Here is a 25,058-nt window from a genome sequence, read left to right as displayed (position 1 = left end):
AATCAGATGGCCTGTTCTGACCCTCCATGTTTCTGAAAAAAGTAAGAAAATGTAACCAAGCTTCAATATGACACCTCCTCCTCGGTGTAATACAAGAACAGTAGAGGTTTCATGCCATCTAGGACATTCAGTGAAGGTCACTCTGCCCACTACCCTTAAAAGCAGGTGGTGGCACATCATTATAGATGTGTCTGTGTGCACATTTGTGTCTGTGTGTTTGTGTGTCCACGTGTATGTGTTTTGTGTGTTGGGGCGAGAGGAGGCAATTCTACCTTCAGGGCTGAGCCTTAATAGTCAGCGCCCAGCATCCCAAGACAATCCATGTGGCCATTCCCATTTGAGGTCACACACATAATCGAGGCCCTACAAGGGGTCCCACTATTAAAGACCACTAGTAAAATGTCATCTCCCCCAATCTCTGGGAAAGCTCTAAAATTAATAAAAAATGTTTTTTCCTAATTTGTTCCACTTCCACCTTTCCCAATTCTTGAAGCCTTTCTTCATAAAAAGTGAGACCAAAGGTCCCAAAGAATATTCTAGGAATGGGTAAGAAATAAATGCTAGGTAACCATCAACTTTGTCTTTTGTCAAAAGCTACTGTCCCCTACCCAACCAGAGGCATGGAAACACAAAGTTTAAAACACTTTCTTGAAATGGAAGCCTGAAAAAGTCACAGTTTTTTCTCACAACAAAACCAATTTAAAATCTAAACTGTGCTGTATACTCTTCACCTCCCAGCCCTTATCATATTAGCATGTTTCTGACAAACAAGACCTCCCAGAAGGAATATGTGTCCGTGTGAGGTTTTGACCTGCAGTGTCTAGCTCTGGACAAAAGCAGCTGCAGTACAGGACTGTCACAGCCTCTCTTAAAACAAAAACAGCAACAAAAATACTGCTTCTGCCTCTTACAAAGCTATTTCTCTGATTTCAAGTGAGGGTCTGTAATTGCAGCTTTCACAGATTGTCTTTACATCAAATAAATTGACTTAAAGATAAATACAGAATGGGATGCTTCTTTTGCTGAAAGATGTAATGATTGAGATACACATTCTAACAGAAACATCATCATTGTTCTGTTTCACTAAATGTTATCCATTCTTTCAACATCACTAAAATTTAAAACCAGAATATTTTCCAATTTTCACAGAAATCACAAAGGGAGAACTAAGCTGAGTACTTAATGTGTTTAGAAACTGGGGGTTTTAAGCCATTCTCTGGAACATATATAATCTCAGTTTTAGTTCTGTTCATTAAATTCTATGGCACCATTTCTCCTTCTACAACTCACTCACTTTTATCCCACATTTAAAAAGTACTCTCTACCAAGCTCTCTGCTTCTCTCTGAAGTTTCCTTTAAAAATACCAACCTCAAAAATATCTGGTCAGGAATCTCATCCATTTATTCATTCTACAAATGGGATACATAAATGAAACAGATAAATATAAATCCTTGCATTCTTGGAATTTATATTGGGGGAAATGGATGGAAGACGCAATAAATAATAAACAGAGTAAATAGGTAAAATATATGGCATACTACACAGTGATTAGTGCTACAGAAAAAACACAGCGGAGTCAGCAATATTGGGAAGAAGGAAGTGGTTTGTGGTTTTAAATAGGGTAGTTGGGTGAGCTTTATTCAGGCAGCAATACTTAGGGAAAGGTTTGAAGCAGGTGCACGTACAACCAGGTGGGTGTCTGAGGGATGAGCACGGATGACAGTAGCTGCCTCTAGTGGATCAGGTGGCCAGTGCAAAGGTCCTCAAGCAGGAGGTCCCTGCTGAATAGGAGGAAGATCAAGGAATCCAGAGTGAGCAAGGGAAGACTAATAGGGGACAATGCCAGAAAGACAGAAGTTGGGTAAGGAGGGTCTCCTGGCATTTTCAGGATTTTGGCATTTAGTCAGTGAGATGTAAGCCACTGGAGGATTTTTTTAACAGAAGAATGTCACGACCCTTCTTACATTTTAGAAAGATTACTCTGACTGCTGAGTTGAGAATAGTCTGGGGAGGACTGGTTAGAAGGCTACTGCAACAATCCAGGCGATAGGTGATTGTAGTTCATACAAGGGTGGAAGAAGAGGAGGTGGTAAGAAGTTCTCACTTGGTCACTTTCTAGATCTTTTTTTTTTTTTTTAAATAAATTTATTTATTTATTTATTTATTTTTGGCTGCGTTGGGTCTTCGTTGCTGCGCGGACTTTTCTCTAGTTGCGGCGAGCGGCGGCTACTCTTCGTTGCGGTGCGCGGGCTTCTCAGTGCGGTGGCTTCTCTTGTTGCGGAGCATGGGCTCTAGGTGTGCAGGCTTCAGTAATTGTGGCTCACGGGCTCAGTAGTTGTGGCTCGAGGGCTCTAGATGGCAGGCTCAGTAGTTGCGGCGCACGGGCTTAGTTGCTCCGCGGCATGTGGGATCTTCCCAGACCAGGATTCAAACCCGTGTCCTTTGCATTGGCAGGTGGATTCTTAACCACTGTGCCACCAGGGAAGTCCCTAGATCTATTTTGAAGGAAGAGCCTAAAGGATTTCCTTAGAGATAGGACGTGGGATGTGAAAAAAATGGGCTGCTTTTCCCAATGTCATTACGCTGCATGAATGATGAACTCTTCTTTTACCTCTTCCCCACCTCAAGCAATTTCTTCTGCTTAGTGCTGAAATCGCTTTTATATAACGCTAACATTTCACCTAGATTTTTATATCTTTGCTGTTTTATCCAGCACAGACTTAGATGGGAAATAAAAGGTTTAAGAGGCACAAATGCTTGACTGTAGGAGGGGCCTGCCTGTCTGGAAGGGGATGCTGATAGTTTCTTTGTTATTCATTTGCTCTCCTTAAAAAAAACTGGCCAGTGCTTAAATTGTCACAGAACAAACAGAACAATTTATGAGGCAGATCTAATTTACTTTTGACAATTCCATCACCATCTGACAGTTAACAGCTTTTATTTTTCTCTGAAACATCAAGATATTCTATTCGGATGTTGCTGGGAGAGAGGCGAGAGGAATCTTGGCATTTGAGCAGACGATTGCCGGAGGGAGCAATACCAAACCATGAGACGGTCTTGCCGATTTTTGTCCCAAAGCCAGCTTTACGCGTAATGATGATCAAGAATATAGATCAGTTGACTAAGCTGTTTTACAGACGTCAACCTATGTAATCTTCGCAGCAAACCTGTGGATTATGTGTTGTTGGCTGCATGGTACAGAGGAACATATTGTCTCACGGAGGTGTATTGATATCCCCAAGTCATGTCACTGATAAATGACAGAGCCAGGCTCAAAATTGGGGTCAAAATTTAACTCTAGTAATATTTCTACAATGTTGCAGTTGATGGATCTGGAAAGAGAAACTGGACCATAAAAGAACTTTGTTATTTCACAGTCTTGTTAAGGATGGGTCTTCCTAGGAACATAAGGTGATGGTGGTTAATAAGTTTATAGGATTTCTAAGGCCTTGACCTGAGATGCAGATTCAGCCAGGATGAAACCCTGCCTATTCCACTTCCCTCCAGAGGGAAGCCTTCAGCCTCTACCGGCTCCAGCAGGAGTAATTCCTGCCAGCCCCTATGCTTTGATTGCAGAGGACATTCATTCTCTGCCCCTAAACTCCTTAGAGTGTCCATATCTTAGATATAATTGCTGCTGTACTTCATCTGCAGGGACTAAAGTTCTATGACAAATGAGAGAACCTGTTTATGAAGTCTGCAGTGCTGTGAAGCCCTTTAAGAAAGTTTAAGTCCTGTTAGTATAAATCTGGAAATAATGTAATACATGTCCCCTTGACAGAATAGAAGAATAAAAAGTCACCATCTGCCTTTCCCCCAAATAATAGTAATGGGGCTAACATCATGGATTTAAATTGAGGCAGCTTGTAAAATTAAGGAAATAGAAAGTACAAAATTCATTCCATCAGAAGTTTATTGATTTTCCAATTAACACTGAAGGTTTGCTCCTAAAATTTGTGCTTACTGACTCAGAAATGAAGTATGCCAGTGGATAATAATTGACATGAATTGCTATATTCCATATATCATCCACAATGTCAAAATGGCTGGTAATGAGCAAGTTCTAGTTGTTTAAACACTCTACAACTGAAGTGGCATCATTAGAAAAGATAAAGATTGCACAGCATGAAATTCTTGTGCATTTTTAATGATTCTAGTTTAAAACAAACATACAAAAACAATATATTTCTAGGTGAATTTGATTTAAGCACACTAAAGAGAAGCTTAGTTTCTCAAGAAGGACTAGTCACTTTTAAAAAAACAAAATTTAATTAACTACAATTTTTGGAACTGATTCAAGATTGCTAGCCTTTTAACCCTCAGGCCATTTTAGGATGCTTATAATGAAAAAATGAAAAGAACCTTCACCATTATACTTGTGCCCATGGTAAACTGGTGAACAGAAATCATTTGCTAACTTAGCTACCTTTTTGTATTGCCTTTATTGAATACACAGCTTCAGGGTACTAGGTTCATCCAGAACTGTAGAGATACTATTAAGCTTAACTGTTAATCACAACCTTGGAATTTAACACCTAGTATTTAGCAACCTGTACTAGGTATCTGTGTGCATCTCTTAGGTAAACACAGTTACAAAACAAACCTGGAAACCATTACTCTAGCTTTTGGAAAAGTTGAAAACTTCTAAAATGTTTATTTGAATAGGGAATTTTTAATTGATGTATTCCAAGCACCAAAAACAGTTCCTGGTAAACAGTTGGGTTCTCAATAAATATTTATTGAATGTTGGTTAAATGAATAGATGTTCTATTTTTTGCACCAACATTTAATCATTTCAGCAAATGTGAGTGCTTACCCTATGCTAAACAATATGCTAGGTCCTAGGAAAGGTAGAATGAGGCAGAAGAACCAAAGACCCAGTTCACAACCTTAAGTAGCTAGCGACCTAGTAGGGCAGGATGAAAGGAGATAAAGAAGCCAGGCTATGAATAAGCCCTGTGTGATCACGGAAGAGAGGACTACTGCCTGTCTGGGGAGGTCAGACAAGACTTTGAAGAGGATAGGATACTTGATTTTGGTATTGTGAGGGAGACATACTGAGAAATGAATGAAACCTCACAGCATCAATCATGAATCAGTTTCCTTTTTCTTCCTTTGTTTCTTCCTTTCTTTTCTTTCTTTTTTTTTTTTTTTTCAAAAGTCAATTCTTATCACTCTTTAAGAAGCCAGATAACATCATATTGAAATTTTAACTGGGCTGCAAAGCTTTATTAATTGCTTGTTTCTTGGGCCTTCAAATGAACACGATGTATTAAACGTCAAGCACTTAGAGAACGAACTTATGGTTACCTGGGGGGAAGGGTGGGAGGGAGGGATAGGGAGTTTGGGATCGACATGTACACACTGCTACATTTAAAATGGAAAACCAACAAGGACCTACTGTACAGCACAGGGAACTCTGCTCAATATTATGTAACAACCTAATTGGGAAAAGAATTTGAAAAAGAATAGATACATGTATATGTATAACTGAATCACTTTGTTGTACACCTGAAACTAAACAACACTGTTCATCAACTCTACTCCAATACAAAATAAAAAGTTAAAAAAAAATGCCAAGCACTGTCTGTGCCCAGTGTCAGGCACTCATCAACGTGGGAGGCTGCACAATCCCTGCCCTAGAGGATACCCCTCCTGTGTGTCATGTGAGCATGTCCTTGGGTTGGGAAGACCTCCCCTCCCTCAGGAAAAAAGCTTTGAAGCTGAGACCTGATGAGTGAGAGTAGAGACAAACGGGGGTGGGGTGTGGGGAACAAAAACAAAACAAAAAACAGGAGCGGGTGGAAAGAAAGGAGAGAAAGACCTTCCAGGACGACAGAGGAGCATGTGTGATGCCACCCATTCCCATAGCATCCAAAGACCAATTTCTTGGGAGTCCTTAAAATGAATGGCTTCAAGAGCAAATGGAAAACAGGTTTTCCTGTCACTCCTCCCCCACTTGACTACCTCCCCTCACTGTACTGACAGCCTGGACTGACAGCGAACTTGCTTTCCCTTTTCCGGTATTCTCCTCCCACTGACCCGGAAGTTGCAAGCCACAGGTTTCTTGGAACTGCGAATATTGTTTGAACTCCAGCTAAAACTGGAGATGTGTTTTGAGTCACAATATGCAAGCATATTTATACCATCTGTTTATGACACTTACAGGTGGACACTATGATTCATGACACATACTGCATACTAAACATAGACTCTTGGAAAATCCTGAGCCCTGGAGATTCGTTGGGTACCTGTCAAGTGTGCAGAAGGAGAAGGTAGTGAGACTCTTTTCTTAGAATTTTATAACTTGTCAAATAAAATCCTTATCTTGAAGAAAATGTTTTTTGAAAGTGTTTCATAAAATGGATGAGGTAGATGAGGATGAGGACGAGGATGGAGGAAACAGAGTGGCAAAATATATACTATTATGACCAGTTATGGAAGAGTCTCCTCTTCTGTGGGTTGTGTGTATGTATATACACATGGGCACATGTATTAAAGAACCAGAAAATATTTGGTAACTATGGGGCCAGAAACAAGTCATCTCTGTGTCAGAAGGAAGGATTCGGTTCTAAGACAATTACTTCTTTCTCCTCAGTAATGTTTCTACCTGATTTGGACTTAGCTTGTGCTCCTTATCTTCATATGCAAGTAATTCCTTAGTTGTTTTTTTTTTTTTTTAATCATATTAGGACCCTTTTGATCACAATACACAGAGACCTAAATATCAAGCCACAGGATATATCCATCCTTTTGTTTTTAGAGATGATTCTCCCTTTCTATAAATTAGGAATACTACCGCCACAAGCCAAGGCTGGTATCACTCCAGCCGTTCTCTGTTTCAGCCAAATGTGCAAACTTTTAACAGCCTCATAAATAACAACTTTTAAAGTAGTTTCAATAAGCATGTATCTCAAAGTCAGGCTGTCTGGTGGGGACCCTTCCCCTTGGGGAAGCAGAAACATCCAAAAGAGTCAAGGAAGAAAGAACTCACTGCTGTATTCAATTAGTTGAGAAACCATCAAAGTAAATAAGGCGATACCTTCAAGAACACACAAAAAAGGAGGCAGTGAAGTAGAACAGATTAAAAGAAAAAGGAGAAGTCTGTTTTAGCTACCAAGTGACCCCAGGGGTGAAGAATAATTTCTTCTCCAGGACAATTTTAGTAAAGGTCTCCTAGCAAGATGGCTCGGTGGAAACGATTTCTTTTCACGTTTGTGGGGAACTGATGAAGTTTGCAGGAAACACAGGAAGTTTAATTCCAAACAAAGTACAGTAGGTCAGTTAGAGGGGGCAACTTCAGAACTCTTCTGTCCTCTCCTAGAATACTAACGGCTTTGAGAAGTCCCAATGGTCATGAGGTAAGTCACTTACATCTTAAGAGACAGTCCAGAGGAAAAGTTCCTTAACTCTGTATCAACTCAAGATGGCTTTCACAGAATTCTCAGCCATCTCAAACAGATAGCTAATAATATTCATCTCACAAAATTATTTTTAGCCGTAAATTTTCCAGTAACTATTTATTGAGGCCTACTATCTGCCAGGATTTGTGTCAGGCTGAAGAAATGCCCAGATACACAAGGTCTCTGATTTCAAGAGTGAGAATGAGAAAAGTATCATTAGATATTTATACAGTTATTAATATAAAATCACAGAAGTATGCCTATAGTGTTATAGAATCATCAAAGGGATAACTCTATCTGGAAGAAGCAGTAAATAAGAGAGCAAATTCCAAAGCATAAATCTCAGTAAGAGGTTCAGTGAATATGCTGTAAGTTTTCCCTCAATCACTGCCTATGTACCTGTGAAAGTCACAACAAATCAATCACTGCACTCATTTTGACAGAGCTGAGTTTCAGCCTCAGAATCCTTCTCAACACAGCTGATCACCACCAATAAGTCAAAGCTAGTATGGACCCTACTTGCTAATCTGGCTCTCTACAAATGCAAGGAATTGTTATTAGTACAGTTTTGAGGGCAGTTATCCATCCAAATTGCCCATTGTCAAAGGGTATCAGTTGGATCAATTATTTAAAGGGCACAAGACCAAATATCAGATGATCCACATTCATGCCCTAGCTTTGTGACTGTGGCTAAACCTTACATCAAAAATTCCTTCGTTGTCAGAAAAGGGAAATTATTCTGAAGGTGTTAAATGTTAAATATAAAAGTATTATATATAAGAGTACTTTGAAAAATGAAGTGTTAAACCAACACAAGATGTGAGTGCTCATGATAATGTCCCTCATTATACTCGTGGTATTGGTTTTAACTAATTTTTCCGTAGTATTCTGGGAATTCTCCCATGGCATTACCTCTCCTCCCCACCTTGCAAAATCCAGGATAAGTATATTAAAATGAAACTCAAAGGTATCCCTTAAAGGGGAAAAGAAGTTTAAAAATGTGAAAGAGGGAAGAGATGGGAGAGGTCCTGAGTAGTAATGTAGCGGTTTCAGAGCAAGGGTTTGGAAGCCAGATTATGTCGGTGTGAATCTTGCATCTGCCACTAGCTGTGTGACCTTGGCCAAATTACTTACTCTCTCTGGTCTCTATTTTCTCATCTGTCTATTAAGTGAGGTTAATAGAACCTGATTCCTAATGATGCTGTGAGGCTCAAAGGAAATAATATGTGTAAAGCTTGCAACAGTGCCCATTACGTAGTTAGCACACAATAAATAGGAGACATACTTTTATTCATTAAATAGAAATTTGTTGCGTGTCTGCTAAGTGCCATATCCTCAGCAGTGTGCGACTGCTTCCCTCAACTCTCAGCAAATCTCAGATATGTTCTGTTTAAGATGAACACTGCAATAGGATGAACCCAAGGATAGTCTGTGTTTCTTATCAAGAGAGTTTCCTAGCTGTGGGGAAAAGATCAAGAGTGTTTACAAAATCTGTAATCTTAAAGATAAAATGCTGTGTAAAGAAGAAGTCACCTTTCCTTCTCTTCCTCCTTCTTCCCTCCCTTTCTCTTTCCTTCCTTCCTCCTTTTCTCCCTCCCTTCCTCCCTCCTTTCCTTCCTACTATATCCTTTGAGAGTTTATTATGCATTAGATTCTATGGTAGAAATCTCAAAATTCTGCGCTATGGTGAATCCCTCAGAAATACTGGTAGCTTTGTTATTGCCCATAAATCCAGTGATTCTTTAGACGGCAGCTTAAATTATCCTGTGAAAGTGTAAATTGATTCACTGTAGTAAAGCATTAAAGGTTAGTTTCCTAAATTCTAGGGTCTCCAACTTTGTTGTAATATTCTTCTTTATCAGAAAAGATATTATTGAGGATTAATCTCCAATATGAGTATAATATGAATTTATAAATTACATAGAACTACTATGATAAATAATATATTGCTTATTAAAAGTCACTAACAGTGGAACAAATGAGATAAAATAAATAAATGCTCTACTATTTCTTTTTGTACCTCAATGGATTGCTCTGTGCACACCCATGGGATTCTCATACCTCATGTAGAAGACCTCTCTTCTATGGAATTTATATAGGTAGAAGAGAAATATATAACTATAAAATGAAGAAAAGTCTTTTCTTTTTATAAGGCCAACACCTTGAGAAATAATTGGCAACTTTTACTCTCTGCCATGCCAAATAAGACTTTACTAGAGGTTCAATATGCAATAAAAACTTCTCAAAAAATGCAACACATTTTCTTGTGATGCGTTGCCTTTTAATTGAGTTGCTAAACCCACTTGCCAAACTCTGTAGTAGAGCATAATGGTTAAGCTCAAAGTCTCTGGAGACCTATTTCCTGGATTCAGATTCCAACTCTACCACTCCCTAGTAATGCATCCTTGGACATGTTACTTAGATTCTTTATGCCTCAGTTTCTTCATTTGTAAAAGGTAGAATGATAGTATGCCTACATCATACAGTAGTTGTGAGGATTAGATAACTTCCTAGCACATACTATGTGCCCTAGCGTGAGTTTTTTTTAAATTCACTTTGATAAAGACAGCATTAAAAAGCTAAGCTTTCTTTGCTTCATTTCTGAGTAAGTTGTTAGACTGCTTTACAACCATCAAGAGCCAAATCACAGTCTTCAGTCTTCTTGAAGTAAGTTTAATCCTTAATACACAGATAAGCAGATCAAAGGTGATTTACTCAGTTTCCCAAAGGAATAGAACGGAAATAAAAGCCAGATCCCCACTTGTGCTGTGCCCCCTGAATCTGTCACTTCTATAGGCTTTATTCGAACTTCCCACAAAATCTGTTCTTAAGGGGAAGGGATTTGCATAGAAGGTTCTGAGCCAGTGGTCCCTTCCTCCCTCACTCACCTGTCTGTGTCTGTGGGGTTTTATTGAAATGAATCTCAGAGGTGAATTTTATCGGTCAGTGTTGACAGCAGCAGATATCAGGGCATGAAAGGCACTGCCCCAAAGGAGGAAAATGGGACAGTGTGTGTGTTTGTATTCAGGAATTCCAAGTTAGTGCTCAATGAATTTGCTAATTAGATTTACTAATTGAGGCTATCTCTTTTCACTCTTGCTTAATAAGGAAGCAAGGAGGGAAAGGAAGGAAGCAAGGAGGGAGGGAGGGAGGGAGGGAAGGAATTGTTTTTGAGTACCTATTAGGTGCCGTATATTTAATCATCACAATTTGATGGGGGCAGGTATCATCATCCTTATTTTATACGTGAGGAAACTGAGTCTTAGAAGGTTGAATTAACTTTCTCAGGATCACAAAGGTATTAAGAGACATAGCCAGGATTTATTATCCAGGTGTGTCAGAGTCTAGATCATCACACACACACCTGTCTTGATGCCTCCCATGAGACACACACCAGCGTCCCAAGCACCCAGGTTCCTGGAGTGATCATTCCACAGCTACTCTCTAGGAACACCTCCCTGAACAACTGCAAACCTCTGAGCTACCATAGACCCAAAACTTAAGCACAAGCTGAATCCCAATGACACAAAAGTTACTCTTTTGACAATGATTCAGTCAATTTAGCCCTTCCCTGACCCTATAGTTTTACATTTACTAGATTACTCATTTTCATGGGAATCATGAAGAATACTAATTCAGAGTAAAATGGAAACTAGGAAGCTAAGAAGGGGAATGGCATTCTGGCTCCACAGTGAGTTCCCAGATTCGCTCTTTCCCATACCTCTTCCACTCACTGCTTGCAACTGACTGGAGTCACATTTATAAAAATATCTTTCCAGAGAGTTCCCAGTTTGAAAAAATTATTGTGTTCCATAATTCGCTTAGAATTCACTGGTTTGGGCCTTGAACTGCATTTTTCCATAGGATTCACATTCTCAATTTAGCTACCAAAAACTCTCTGACATACAATGTAGCTGAAATTTACTTAATACCGTACCAGTAAAGTAAATAATAGACTTGAATAATATTTTTGTAATGATTAAAATTATAATAAATATGATAATAACAATTGCAAATTTGTACCAGGCTCAGTATTTAACACAATCTCATGAAAATCTATGAAGATATCATATCCCATTTTTATAAATGAGAAAACTTTCCTGAGCCAGATTAAGTAATTAATCTAAAAACACATAATTATTAAATTGTCAGGATTTGAACTCAGATCTATTGCATATTTGATGTTCTGGTTGCTCAGACTCTCTGAATTTTAATGTAATAAAGTACTGGCGTCAGAGATAAGAGATTCAATTTTACTTCCAGTTCTGTTGAGAACATGCTTTGGGCAAGTCCTTTAACTTCCCTGGACTTAATTAATTCACTAGTAAGTTGAACAGTTTGGAAAATTGGCTAAAATTTTTAGTAACTTTTTTTTCCTAGTCAATCAAAATATATCTCCAAATAATTTCCAAATACTTTTCTCCTAGAACCCTACAAGGTAAATCTATACACCCTTCTCCATCCATCCAGTCAGTAACTATGTAATGTAGTACCAGCATTAGGGAATCCAAAACGGTTACAGTCAAATGAGTGGAAATGAAATGAGATTATTAGAACTGATATTTACTTATTTAATACAGATACATCTGAGTCCAGTAGGAACACAGAGAAACTCTTTATGTCTGCCTGGAATATACTAGTTATGGCATAGTAGGCTATACTGAAGTAGAAATAAAGACTGACATCTTAGGGGCTTGACACAAATTTACGTTTCACTCAAGTAAAGTTTAATGTGGTTTGGTGATAGTTCTAGGCAACTCCCTTCCAAGTGATAAACCAGGAGCCAGACTGCTTCCAACTTATAGTTTTGTCATCTTCGATCCTTCACTTACAACTGCATAGTCAGAAACAGAAAATGGAAAATCGTGCATAAGATTTTATGGCTAGGGTCGTAAATCTCTTTGATCGCCTCTGCTCACATCTTCCTAGTGAGAACTCAGCCACATGGTCCTAGCTACATGCAGTGCTGACTGGGAAATGTACGCTTTCAGTATTTCCAGAAATCAAATCGTTTGGTCACCAAATTGCATTGTGTTTCCTACAGGGACTCAGAGAGTTTACATTGTAGAGTTGCAAATGAGTTAAGATTTGAAAAATGAGCAGGAGTTTTACAGGTGATAAATCTGATGGAGGTGCTTGGGTTAGAAATAAATTCCTGAGCAAAGATCCAGAAAGAGCATGGCATGTCCAGAGACCAGTATTCATTACATAAATATTTATTGGGTCCATATCATGCATCAGTCCCTTTGCTAAGTACTGTACTTATTTTGGGAATACTATTTAAAGTAGATGTCTTAGCAAGAGTTCCCCCGAGACAAATTCTTGAGTGAAAATACTGTATTTAGAAACTGATCCCCCAAAGCAAAAGTGATGGACAAGGGAAAGTGAAACAGAAAAGGAAGATAAGCCAGTTCAAGGTTGCACTGTCTAATTGGCCACTGCTACAAGCAACTTGTTACTTGAGCCTGAGGGTTGGAGACTTATGTGTCTCATAACTGCTCTAAGAGGATTTGAAGTTGTGCACAAGAGATATCTAATATCATCCTCTTCCAGTACCATCTACCTCTTATACTACTCAGGTCCACTTTGGCCTTCCATTAGTCCAATCCATCATAAAATCCCATTCAAAACAGTAGTCAGTTATTAGAAGTACACTAGTGGAACTAGCTCCAGTTCCTGCTGCTGTAACTGGTCCTGAGGCACATGACTTTAATTCATTCTCTCACTCCTATACTATCTGTTATGGCCTGAATGTTTATGTCCCCTTAAAATTTATACACTGAAACCCTAACCCTATAACCTAACTATATTTGGAGATAAGGCCTTTATAAATTAAGGGTAAATGAAGTCACAGGGTAGGGCCCTAATCCAGTAGGATTATAAGAAGAGATACCAAAGAGCTTGCTCTCTCCCGCTCCCTCACCACCTGGACCAAGAAAAGGCCATGTGAGCACACAGTGAGAAGGAACCACCTACAAGCCAGGAGGAGAGCTCTCACCAGGAACCACATGGGCCAACACCTTAATCTTGGACTTCCCAGCTTCCAGAACTAGGAGAAACAAATTTTTGTTGTTTAAGCCACGCAGTCTCTGGATTTTGTTATAGCAGCCTGAGAAAACGAATACACTATCCATTTAATATTTTCCTCATCTAAGGATGAGGCCTATAGTTTGGCTGGTCTAGTAGTCTTTCCCAGTGGTCAAGGTTGCTCACCTAATGATATGGCTTAGACCTTCAATCCTGAGGGCTTGGGATTCATGTCCTTGTCAGGTCATGGTTGCTATACTTGCCCATTCATCATTTTCAGTGGGTACAGAACTCCAAGTAAATTCACTGGTTAATAAATATACTCCAACTTACCTCCTTTGTATAGCAGCAACCCTAGCTCCTCCTGGAAACCAGGATCAATTACCCACAGCAGTGCTGTAATCATTGCTTGCTGGTTCACTAGCATGAAGAATCCAGAGTGACTAAACTGTAATCCTAGCTTCACATAGAGTAGAACTCTTCCTTTTTCCTTTGGAGGTAAACCCTTTAGGAAAATAGGACCTCAAGTCCAGCAGAGTTTGAGCATAAATTTTACAAGTGGGTATCAAAGAATGATGATAAGAGTGCCTACCTTTATGTAAATCTCTTGCTTCCTGGATTCATGTGTTCTACCTGTTGGGGAACCAACAGCATCTCTTAACCATTTGCTCAATATATTTATTCTGAAGATAGTACTGAAACCCTAAGGGCAACATCAGTGAGCTGGCACATTACTCGAGTGTTTAATAAGCATTTCCACTACTCTATTAGGTCAGTTGCTTCTGGATGATTGAGTATATACTAAGTCAAGTAGATCCCAAGACTATGATAGCATTTCAAGCATTCTGTAAGCCTTCAATTGTAGTGCTGACTGTAGCACTGAAGGCAGAAAAGGCAAACCAATATCTTTATATATAATAATTCCAGTAAAAATAAATCACTCCTCCTCCAGGGTAGAAGAAGTCTGATGTAATGAATCAGCCACCAAGCGACTGGTTTCACTCAGGGAGTGTCCCATTACAAGGGCAGGCTCAGCTTTGGTCTCCAGTAAAGATTGGGTATTTAGCCACAACAGTACCTAGATCAGCGTTGGAAAGAGGCTCCCATGCTATTTGGTCCATGCATATAGACTCTATGTCTGCCCCTGTGGCCACTTAATTCATGAGCCCATTGTGCCAGCATCAGGCTGGCAGAAAGTGAGGCTGGGCGTCATCTTCTCCACTTATTGTTGAGTGTTTCCTCTCTCGTTCACCCTCTCCTCATGGTTTGTGTCTATCGCCACAGATCTATCCATACGGGTCTTCTGCAGACTTTCTTTTTGTCCTGCTTCTCATCTTACTCATTCCAAATTCCTGACCAATAGGCAAGCTATTTTCTAATAGTCATGAATCCATACATATTAATACCTCAAGTCACTTCTCTCTCCATAAAAAGTGAGCAAACCAAGTGTTTTCCTCATAACTCTGACCACTGGGAGGATTTTCCCCAGCATTCTCCTTTAGGAATACCTGTGGCTGTATCTGTCATCTGGCAGTTGTCCTTTTAAACTATTGTCCATATAATGAACCAACACCAAGATATTCATTAATGAGGCAGTACTCTGAATCTTTGTAGAATTCAGTTCTCACTCTCTGGCTCTGGATCACATGTCTAAATGTATAAATAGAAAGGTATTTATATTTCTGGCTACTTCATGTTTACAAAGTCCAGATACACAGAAGTATCCAATACAATATGAAATGGAGAGGAATCTTTATGACTGAGAGCCCATGTCAATCAAATGCTACCACATAAACCAACATCCCTCCTACCTGTACCTTATCACAATTTACCACATGTGACTGTCTTAATATTGAATAATTATGATGCTACTGCATGCCAAAGATTATCATCCCCCACTTCCTGCAAGTATTAAGCGTTTTAGTTCTTTCTTATCTATGAGTAATCCAGCTTTAAATCCCATCACAGGAGTCTGTTTTATACAAACACTTCTAGTAATTACAGTTTTTCATATTTCTTTGAAAACAGAACCTCAGTCAAAGGCTTACATAAAGGTAATTTATTTGGGAAGTAATCTCTTGGGCCAAAAATTATGGAAAGAGGGAGTAAAAAAGAAGAGAAAATATATAAATATGAATTGTTGAGTTGGCCATTGGTACAGATGACAGGTGCTCAAACCTGCATAATGCAGTAGAGATTTATAAACTATGTCTCTGAACCATTGGTCCAGGCCTCCTCTATTGCCCACATGTCAAGGTGGCTCCATGCGTGTAAACATCCACTGTTGAGCTACACAAGTGTGATAACAAGAGGCTTCCTCACATATGCCCTAGGGAAGGAAGGACTATGTGGCTTGAGGACAAAGTGAGGCATTTGGAAATGTACCTTGGTGAAACTAGTCAAGTTCTACACGGAACTGTTCATAATAACATGACCATGACTGATATAAGAGATGAGAGTTGAGAAGATTTGACATGGTATAAAAGAAGTATCTGATGCAGTCTAATGCAAAAAGGATTGAGCAAAATTAGGCTTGACACTTAGAGACCTGATCCCAAGGATACTTCCATGTGATGAAAATTATTTTGGATTTCATTCGTTAGCAGATAAAATTGAAGGATTTTGAGCATGGAAAAAATATGCTCACCCCTGCATGTTAGAACGATGACGTTTGTAAGCAGTACGAAAGACGCTGGTACAAGTGATATAAAGACCAACAAAAAAGACTATTTTCAGTAAGGAGATGAGATATGATGATAGTAAAAATCCGGGCAGTAAGAATATACAGGAAATGCCCACTTGAAAGCTGTTTGGAGGAAGAGTCAATGGGCTGGGTTTGTGTTGAGCAGGAAGGGTATAGGAGAGAGAGGAACCTAGGATTCCTCCCAGATGAGTAATTTGAGACTTAACGGTGCCATACACAAGTTAGAAACATAGACTAGGGAAAAGCTGACTGGTGTCGGTGAAGCATTGGCTGCATAGAGTTCACTTTGGATATGTAGAGTTTGAAGAATGGTTTGGAAATTTGGGTGTATACATTCAAAAGATAATTGGGAATATCAGCATGGAGTTCAAGAGTGAGACCTGGGCTGGGTAGGGTGGGAATGAATAGCATACAGGTGGTATACTTAGAAAAAAATATCAGTCTCAGAGAGATCGCCACTCATTCATGGGGATCTCTCAAGGATAATTCTTGGCAGCTGTAAGGAAAAAGGGAGAAGATTGAAACTGAAGCAACTTCAGTCTGTGATACTAGAAAAGGTGATATGGGATTCCTAGGATCGTTGTTGTTTTCCTTGATTGCATAGTTGGAGTAGCTAGAATAGATGGTGGGCATTATTGCTGAACTGGTATCTCCTTTGGAAGAAATTATTTCCCCAAGGGTCAGAAAAGCTCTTCGCACTTAGTTTCCCTGTAAATAACAGCAATAGCTAACCACTTTTGAGTGCTTAATGTATCAGGTATTGTTTGAGTCTAGAACTTCCCTAAAAGTATGCCACTTACTGTGGATGTAGTTATAGTTTGGTTGAACATGTTCTGGTTGGCTCAGTTAAATTTCAGCTTCTGCCTAGTGTACCAACCCAAATGTTATTATTGTGTCCAATTTTGCTCTCAGAAGTGTCCATATCTACATGATAAATTATACGGTCCTCCTAGTTATAAATATGCTGAGATATTGATCTCTTCAAGGAGGCTGGACAGCTTACCATAGTTGGGAAGCCCCAGGTTAGTATCCTCTGACCTCATCACCATTTGTCTTAGTGTGCTAGGCAATATTACGATTATTATGTGTGCCAAGATGTGAAAAAGGTAGAGAATCTGGGCAACTTGCTTGGTATTATTATGCCAATTTTATAGATAAGGATATGGGTTAAGTGGCACAACCAAGATCAAACCGGAAGAGAGAAGATAAAAATGCAGATCCCTCTAAGTGATACCACCTTGCTTTCCAAGCATCCTCCTATAAAAAAGGACATCCAGCTAATTCATCCTATACTCAGGGATGCAAATCACAGACTCATTCCGTTTATGCTGAAATCATTTTGTGACAATGATATCAGAAATTATTCTCCTTTTAAGACTCTATCAAAAAGAGAAATACTTCTTACTTTTTGGAAACAATTGTGCCATTTGGGGCCCAACCAAGGATTTCAGAGGAGCCTTAAAACCAATAAACTAGAACCAGTAAACTAGAGTGTAATTTATTCTGCATACTATTTCCATTTATGTGGTCCCTGACTTTGAATCTTCACATCACATTGAAACACAGCTTTCTTATTAAGTACACTTTCAAAGTCATCTGACTTAGAAGATTTACAAAAAGCAGTTGAAAAACACAATCCGGTACTTAGACCTCTTCTTTCCGTTGTAACTGGTCACACAAAGAGGTTTTTCCTGAATGTTTACCTATACATTTGTCACTAAAAGTAGTAATTATATTCAGCGAGAATATTTGTCCTTGCAAAGTGTAAATTCAATTGGAACTAAGTCAATGAACAGAAAATTAAATCAAATATGATTATGTAAAGAACTTTCCTACTCTAACTTGTCTGAAGTTACTCAGTTACGAAGTGGAAGAGTAGGGAATTAAAGCCAGGCTTAGAGGATTTCAAAAGTCCAGGGCTTTGCCTTCCCTATTGACAGTACAGTGTGTACTCAATTTTGGAGCATGGAAAATATATGTACTTGTTTTGTACCTGTAGTTTGGATATATAATTGACATCTTTGTGCTCTGGTATTTCAAAAATTTTAAGGCTGTAATGAGGGGTCACATTTACAATCATCAATATATTCTCTACAATGAATATGCTCCCTTAATTAAATCATGATTCTGGAAAAACACACCAAAAAAAACAAAAAAAAAACAAAGTGAAATTGAAATGATGTTTGAAGCTGTCTTCAGTGATTTATGCCACTCATCTGGATTTTCATCCTCATGAGACAATTCCTCAGAGCTGATTCAAATCCCTTTCTTTGAATTGCTTCTCCAACTACAACTTCCTATTGTTTTCTAATTCCAATAAAATATTTTCTTCAACATCATTAAAGTTTCCAGTTCCTCAGCTTCCTCTCTCTCCCCAGTCTAAACGCTTTTATCTATTTCTGGCTTTACTTTCCTACACTAGCCAGGTAGTACCTTTTGGCCAAATATTTCAACAAAGCTTTCCCCAAATACTATCTGATTCCTTTTCTAGCTAACCCGGATAAACTCCACCCGTCCTTTTAATGAGATTCCTTTGTGGAGCAATGTAATTAATCAGATAAGAACTTGGAGAGACTTGAAGGCATTTGGTTACTGGAATAGAACATTCAAGCATTGTAAATAAAATGCCATCATCCAGAAAATTTGGTCTACATGATCTCATTTATTCTAGTCCATTAAGTGATTGGTTAAATATGTTTAGCAGATGAGTGTCAGCCCCTACCCATGGTTGTTCAATTTCTTTTAAGCACAAATAATATTTAATATCTTAATGGAAAAGTAATTTGTTTACTCAGAGAATTTAAAATTTAAAAAGTTTCTTCTGGTAATATGAAACATATCTTTTAATAACCAAATGCTTTTAGATATTTCATTAGGAAATGTTTAAGTTGTATTATTGTGATATAACTGTTTCAAGAAATAGCAGGCTAGTAATGTTTTAATAATTCCCCCCAAAATAACTGCAGCAACATGGATGGACCTAGAGATTGTCATACTGAGTGGAGTAAGTCAGACACAGAAAGGCAAATATTACATGATATTGCTTATATGTGGAATCTAAAAAATGGTATAGATGAATTTATTTTCAAAGCAGAAATAGAGTTACAGATGTAGAAAACAAACTTATGGCTACCAGGGGGTAAGGGGGGAGGGATAAATTGGGAGATTGGCATTGACATATACACACTACTATGTATCAAATAGATAACTAATAAGGACCTAGCACAGGGAACTCTGCTCAATACTCTGTAATGGCCTATATGGGAAAAGAATCTAAAAAAGAGTGGATATAGGTATATGTATAACTGAATCACTTTGCTGTACACCTGAAACTAACACAACATTGTAAATCAACTATACTCCAATACAAACTTAAAAAAAAAGAAAAGAAAAAATTATATACCCAATGAAGCAATTCCATAATCTCAACCAGATCTCCATTACTTTCCCCTATTACTTCTTTAAAAAATATCCATCACCCTTTTCTTCATTTTGCTCCCTTTCCTGCTTAGATCCCATGTTCAGAAATGCAGTCACTTCCTTGCAAATGCTCTCAATTCTCTTTCCCCTCCCTCTGTCTTACCCTGCCATTTTTGCCTGGTGAAACTCAAGCCTGGTTAACTCAGCTATCCACTTGCTCTGTGCTTGCACCTAGGAGGCTATATGATGCTGGAAGAAAGCACAGAAGTAGGCTGATTGGCCTCATTTTAATTTATGCCCTCTGTAATGTCTGATAATCCTACCACACTTCTCCAGGAAAATTATTTCCCCATTCTCCACTCTACCACCCTTTTCAGATAGCCACCCTTTCCTCTTGTCTCATTCTCAGTTGAAAACATTGTGCAATAATTCCCCGAAAAATCATCAGAAAAGAGCAACTTCCTCTTCTTCTCTCTGATGAGAGGCACTTCCTTCCATTTGCCTCTGTACACTCTGCCCTTCTTCCTGTCTTAATGAACTAGGTATCCTGCTCTCATGTAAGGCCTTCCCCTTCACTGATGCTCTGGAAACCAGGACTATTCTCTTTCTTTACTGCAGCCTCATTTTCTTCCTCACCACAGGATCATTCCTATTTGCCCACAGATGTGCCTTAGTACTCATCTTTTTCTTTTTTTTTGAATTTTACTTTATTTATTTTTTTATGCAGCAGGTTCTTATTAGTTATCTATTTTATACATATTAGTGTATATATGTCAACCCCAATCTTTTAAAAGACCCCATAATTCTTTCCAGTTACCATTTTGATTTCTGCTCCCTTTTCCACTTGAAAGAACTCTCTGTACTCATTGCTTCCACTCCCTCACATTCTATTCTTTGCTAACCTGACTGTAATTGAACAATCATTAACTGAAATTATTTTTACCAGGGTTACCAACATCTTATGTCTTCCCAAAGTCCATGGCAAATTTTCGGTTCTCACTTTTCTCAACATCTCAGAAGGATTCAACAAATCTGACTACTATCTCTTAATTTCATTTTCTAGGCTATGAGACCATATTTATATAGTTTTCTTTTTTTTCAACCTTCTTGCGGGACACTCTTCCTCAATTTCCTTTGCTGGCTCCTTCTCTTTTTCAGACCTATAAGTATAGGAAACTTCTAGGGCTCGGTCCTCTAGGAACACACATCCTGAGGTGATTTTAACCATTCCTACGGCTTTAAATGCCATCTAAACACCAATTTCCCTCATAAAAGGACTTCAATTAATCTTGATAAATAAATAAATGAATGGCAATAGTGCAACTATTTTGATAATCTTGCATGTATCTTCTATATATCTTACTGTGTAACCTTGGGAAAATTACTTAATGAGTTTATGCCTCAATTGGTAACATTACTTAATGTCTGGAGTTCTTATGAAAATTAAATGATAATGTACCGGAAGCACTTAGCATAGTGCCTGGGAAACAGGAAGCACTCAATAAACGTGAACACAAAAATAAATGTTAGTTATATGAGGGATGGGCCATTATTTGGAAAAGCACAATTAAGTCAAGCAAATCCAAGTTCTTAAATTTTCATCCCAAGATCAGATGCACAAGGTTATCAAAATCACTTGGCATTTCAAGAACTTCTATTCATGAGCTTTCCCAGCACAGTATTTAAATGATTAATCATTTTATTTGGTCAAGGTGATGGTTTCATCGCTCTGCCACACATGTCCAAAGGCAATCCATTCCTTCTCTTTTATGTAAGAATGGAGTCAACTGAATAGAAGCTTAGGGTTGGTGTTACATGGAGTTTGTCTATCCACACTGGGAATAATCAGAATATTTACTCCCTTTGGGGAATATGCTATAAGTAAAAGGCAAACATAACTTATTCCTTCTAAATTCTTACAGTTTTATAGGGATACAAATACTTTTTACATACAATGTCTCATTTTACCTTTAAATCAACCTTATGAGGTGGCAGGAAGAATATAATTTTTATTTTATAATTGAAAATACTGAGGTTAATTGACTCCCATAGGTTTATAATTGGTAAATTCATTCCTGGAATGCAGTTCTTGATTGCTAGTCTACTGAACACTCCAGTACAAGTCCTCAATTATGCTGCCTTGGTAGAGTCTGTGATGAACTGATTTTATTATATGCAATAGAATGGGTTGTTTTTCACTTGTTAACACCAGCCCGTCTCTTTTATTGCCATCTAAAAGGTCTCCTTAATACCCCTTGACTGAGAAGCTGCACCTATCTGTGCTTCAGTCTGCTGTCTATAACTTTACAAACCATGAAACCTGGTACATTAGCACTTGAGAGTTTCCATAAGGCAAGACACACAAACACTCACCAGTTCTAAAGCATAACCAACGAAGGAGAGAGGGCTATGGCAAAAGCAGAGCCTAAGGAAAAGAGATTTCTTTATAAGGCAGTGAGCGCGGAGCAGGCTCAGAATCACTCAGAGCTGGGTCCTCATCACCTTGCTATGGCACCTGAAGCATAAATACTTTGTTTTCTCATCTGAAAGTGAGGATCATAAGAACGAATTCACAGCATCATCCTGAGGATTGAAGTGCCTTACACATTACTGGTGCTTAACAAGTATTTGTTCCCACTGCAGTCCCCTCAGTAACCACTGGTTCATTCTGGTTCAAGATGTCACCCCTGCGTGAAGAGGGAAGACCATCTCTAACCGGGCATTTTATTACACAGTGCAGTAGAGAGTAATTAAAATCAAACGTGTACTCTTGTTTTGTTCTTTAATTGTTTGGAATGCACTCATCTTGGTTTTAAAAATTAATTGTAAATTTCCATGCAGGAAAAACTGAATGAAAGGTATTCGAATATTAATAATCCCCAGCCCACTGAAACGTCATTTTAAAAGTAAATGCTTGGGGGGCTTCCCTGGTGGCGCAGTGGTTAAGAATCTGCCTGCCAATGCAGGAGACACGGGTTCGAGCCCTGGTCTGGGAAGATCCCACATGCCACGGAGAAACTAAGTCCGTGAGCCACAACTACTGAGCCTGAGCTCCGCAACAGGAGAGGCCACGACAGTGAGAGGCCCGCGCACTGCGATGAAGAGTGGCCCCGGCTCGCCGCAACTGGAGAAAGCCCTTGCACAGAAACGAAGACCCAACACAGCCATAAATAAATAAATAAATTTAAAAAAAAAAAAAAAAAAAAAAAAAAGTAAATGCTTGGGCTGCCCTGGTGGCGCTGTGGTTGAGAACCTGCCTGCCAATGCAGGGGACACGGGTTCGAGCCCTGGTCTGGGAAGATCCCACGTGCCGCGGAGCAACTGGGCCCGTGAGCCACAACTACTGAGCCTGCGCGTCTGGAGCCTGTGCTCCGCAACAAGAGAGGCCGCGATAGTGAGAGGCCCGCGCACCGCGATGAAGAGTGGCCCCCGCTCGCCGCAACTAGAGAAAGCCCTCGCACAGAAACGAAGACCCAACACTGCCATAAATAAATAAATTTTTTTAAAAAAAGTAAATGCTTAATAAAAATTTGATTATGTTTAGTTTGAAGAAGAAATGACCTCTTAGACCGGTATTGCTTTGATTTCCTCAGCAAGATTTTTGCTGATAAATGAACATAATCTCATGTATCAGATGCAGAGACTCCTTTAAAAATCTACCTCTTTTATTCTTTCAAAAATGTCATCTTTTACTCATCCACATCATGGTTTTTCTCCCTCAATTAGCCCCTAAATTATTAGAAAGGGCAGAAGAAAAATGACAAGAAGATGAACTGTATTCATTTTCAGAATCTAGAAATCTGCTTAAGATGTATTTCATAATTACAGCTTACACAGATATCCTGGAAGTAAAAGAGGCTGAGTGTTTCTACTATAAGTCATCAAGTTAGAAGAGAAAATGGCCAAAATACTTAAATGAGTATCTTTTTGTGAGGATCAAATTGATAAAAGAGTCAACAACCTTTATTAGCGAAAGAGAATTTCCACATTCACATCATAAATGGATCAATTAACTTTTTAAATTGTTTTAAAGTTCTGTTAAACTGTGAAAGTTATAACTTTTAAAAATTGTTTTACTCATAGCACTTATAAATTACTTTTTAGTCTTAAAAGGCATTTTATATTTATTTCATAACAATCCAGTCACAGGGTGTTATCTTTAGACCCGTTCAGTGAATGGCTAGAAACTGATCACGGATTTAAGTAATCTGTCCAGGATACACTTCAAGTAAGTGGAATGAATAGTTAGAACTTGAGCCTGGGTCTCCAAATACTAAATCCTTTTCACTAGTCACTTTACTTTAGACTTACAAGAACTTGATGTGAGTCCCACATTAGTTGCTTCTGGGCAGTCAACTTTGGGTAAGTCAACTGACTTCTCTGAAGCTCAGGGAATCTTATTTTATTTTTCAATATTGTACAGTTTTATTTGTCAATTATACCTCAATATAGGGATGGTGGGAGACCCCATATCATTGTGGTTCCGATCTTTTCTGGTAGGTTCCAGTCTTTTTCATAGATTCCGCAGACAATTGTGATTTGGGTGCGCTCATAAGAGAATGTGAGGTCAGAGTTTTTCTATTCCACCATCTTGCTAATGCAAAAAACAAAAAGGTCAGGGACCTTTTTTTTTTTTGAATGGGGAACGTGACATCTAGTTTCCTTTCAAGGCTTTAGAAAGAGCAAAGGACATAATGAATATGAAAACACTTCACACCAGATTTTAATTTTCCTATTCCAGGAGTCAAACGTTTGACAGTCAAGTGATTATAGAGACTGATTGACCAACAAGATGGAAAGAGCAAGTTATCTGGTGAGCCTCATATCTAAATCTAGGTCTAAATCCTTATTTTTTACTTCCTAGCTTTGCACCTTACCCAAGTTCCTTATTTATTTTCTGAGGCTCAGTTTCCCCACCTGCAAAATTGGCACACACAATAAACACTGCTCCATGATCCATCACTGATTTACTCCTTTTTAAACTGAAATAGTTATTATCCAGGATTTATTATATTCTGGATATTTGTTTAAAGAGAAATTTAATAGCTATTCAGCAAAGGCATACTTGCCTTCTTTAGTGTGACCAAATTTCATTTTTTAACTGCAAATTCCATCTTCACATTACAGACAGGTCTATCAAATTGAATTAAAATAGAAATAATTTATATCCTTTTCAGTTAAAAACAAAACACAACAAAAACCTATCCTGAAATCCAAGCAAATGATAGAAAGATCGGAGAGAGAAAAGAAAAGATCTGTATGAAAATGGCACTTTTGCCCAGCTGTAAAAGCATAAGGAGAAACACAGAGGTTTTGATCGCTAGGTGAAGGGCAGACTGTTGGGATCCTTTTCTCGTGCAAAGCAGTAGACTCGGGCCACCTAGGGCGGTGTGAGGCCTTAGACACCTTAGCCGCAGGAATGACTCAGGTGCAGTGAAAGATCTCAGAGCAGCTTGCTAATGCTAATTAACTTCTCCTGAAGGCCAAGAAGGCCAACCCTAGC

General features: G+C 38.6%; 1 protein-coding gene across 7 annotated transcripts in view; it reads right to left on the bottom strand.

Annotated features, from left to right (window-relative positions):
* COLEC10 (collectin subfamily member 10) overlaps positions 1 to 25,058 on the bottom strand; it is a 185,617-nt gene that overhangs the window by 90,169 nt on the left and 70,390 nt on the right. For 2 of the 7 annotated variants that reach the window (XM_082433243.1, XM_082433244.1), the window contains exon 3: positions 14,024 to 14,064. The exons of the other annotated variants lie outside the window; for them this stretch is intronic. The gene's annotated coding sequence lies outside the window, so the exon portion shown is untranslated. The remainder of the gene's footprint in view (positions 1 to 14,023; positions 14,065 to 25,058) is intronic. 7 annotated transcript variants of the gene reach the window in all.

Source organism: Balaenoptera physalus, assembly GCF_965194825.1.
Source record: "Balaenoptera physalus genome assembly, chromosome: 17".
Lineage (NCBI taxonomy): Eukaryota > Metazoa > Chordata > Mammalia > Artiodactyla > Balaenopteridae > Balaenoptera > Balaenoptera physalus.
This window is presented reverse-complemented; position numbering and strand designations above follow the sequence as displayed.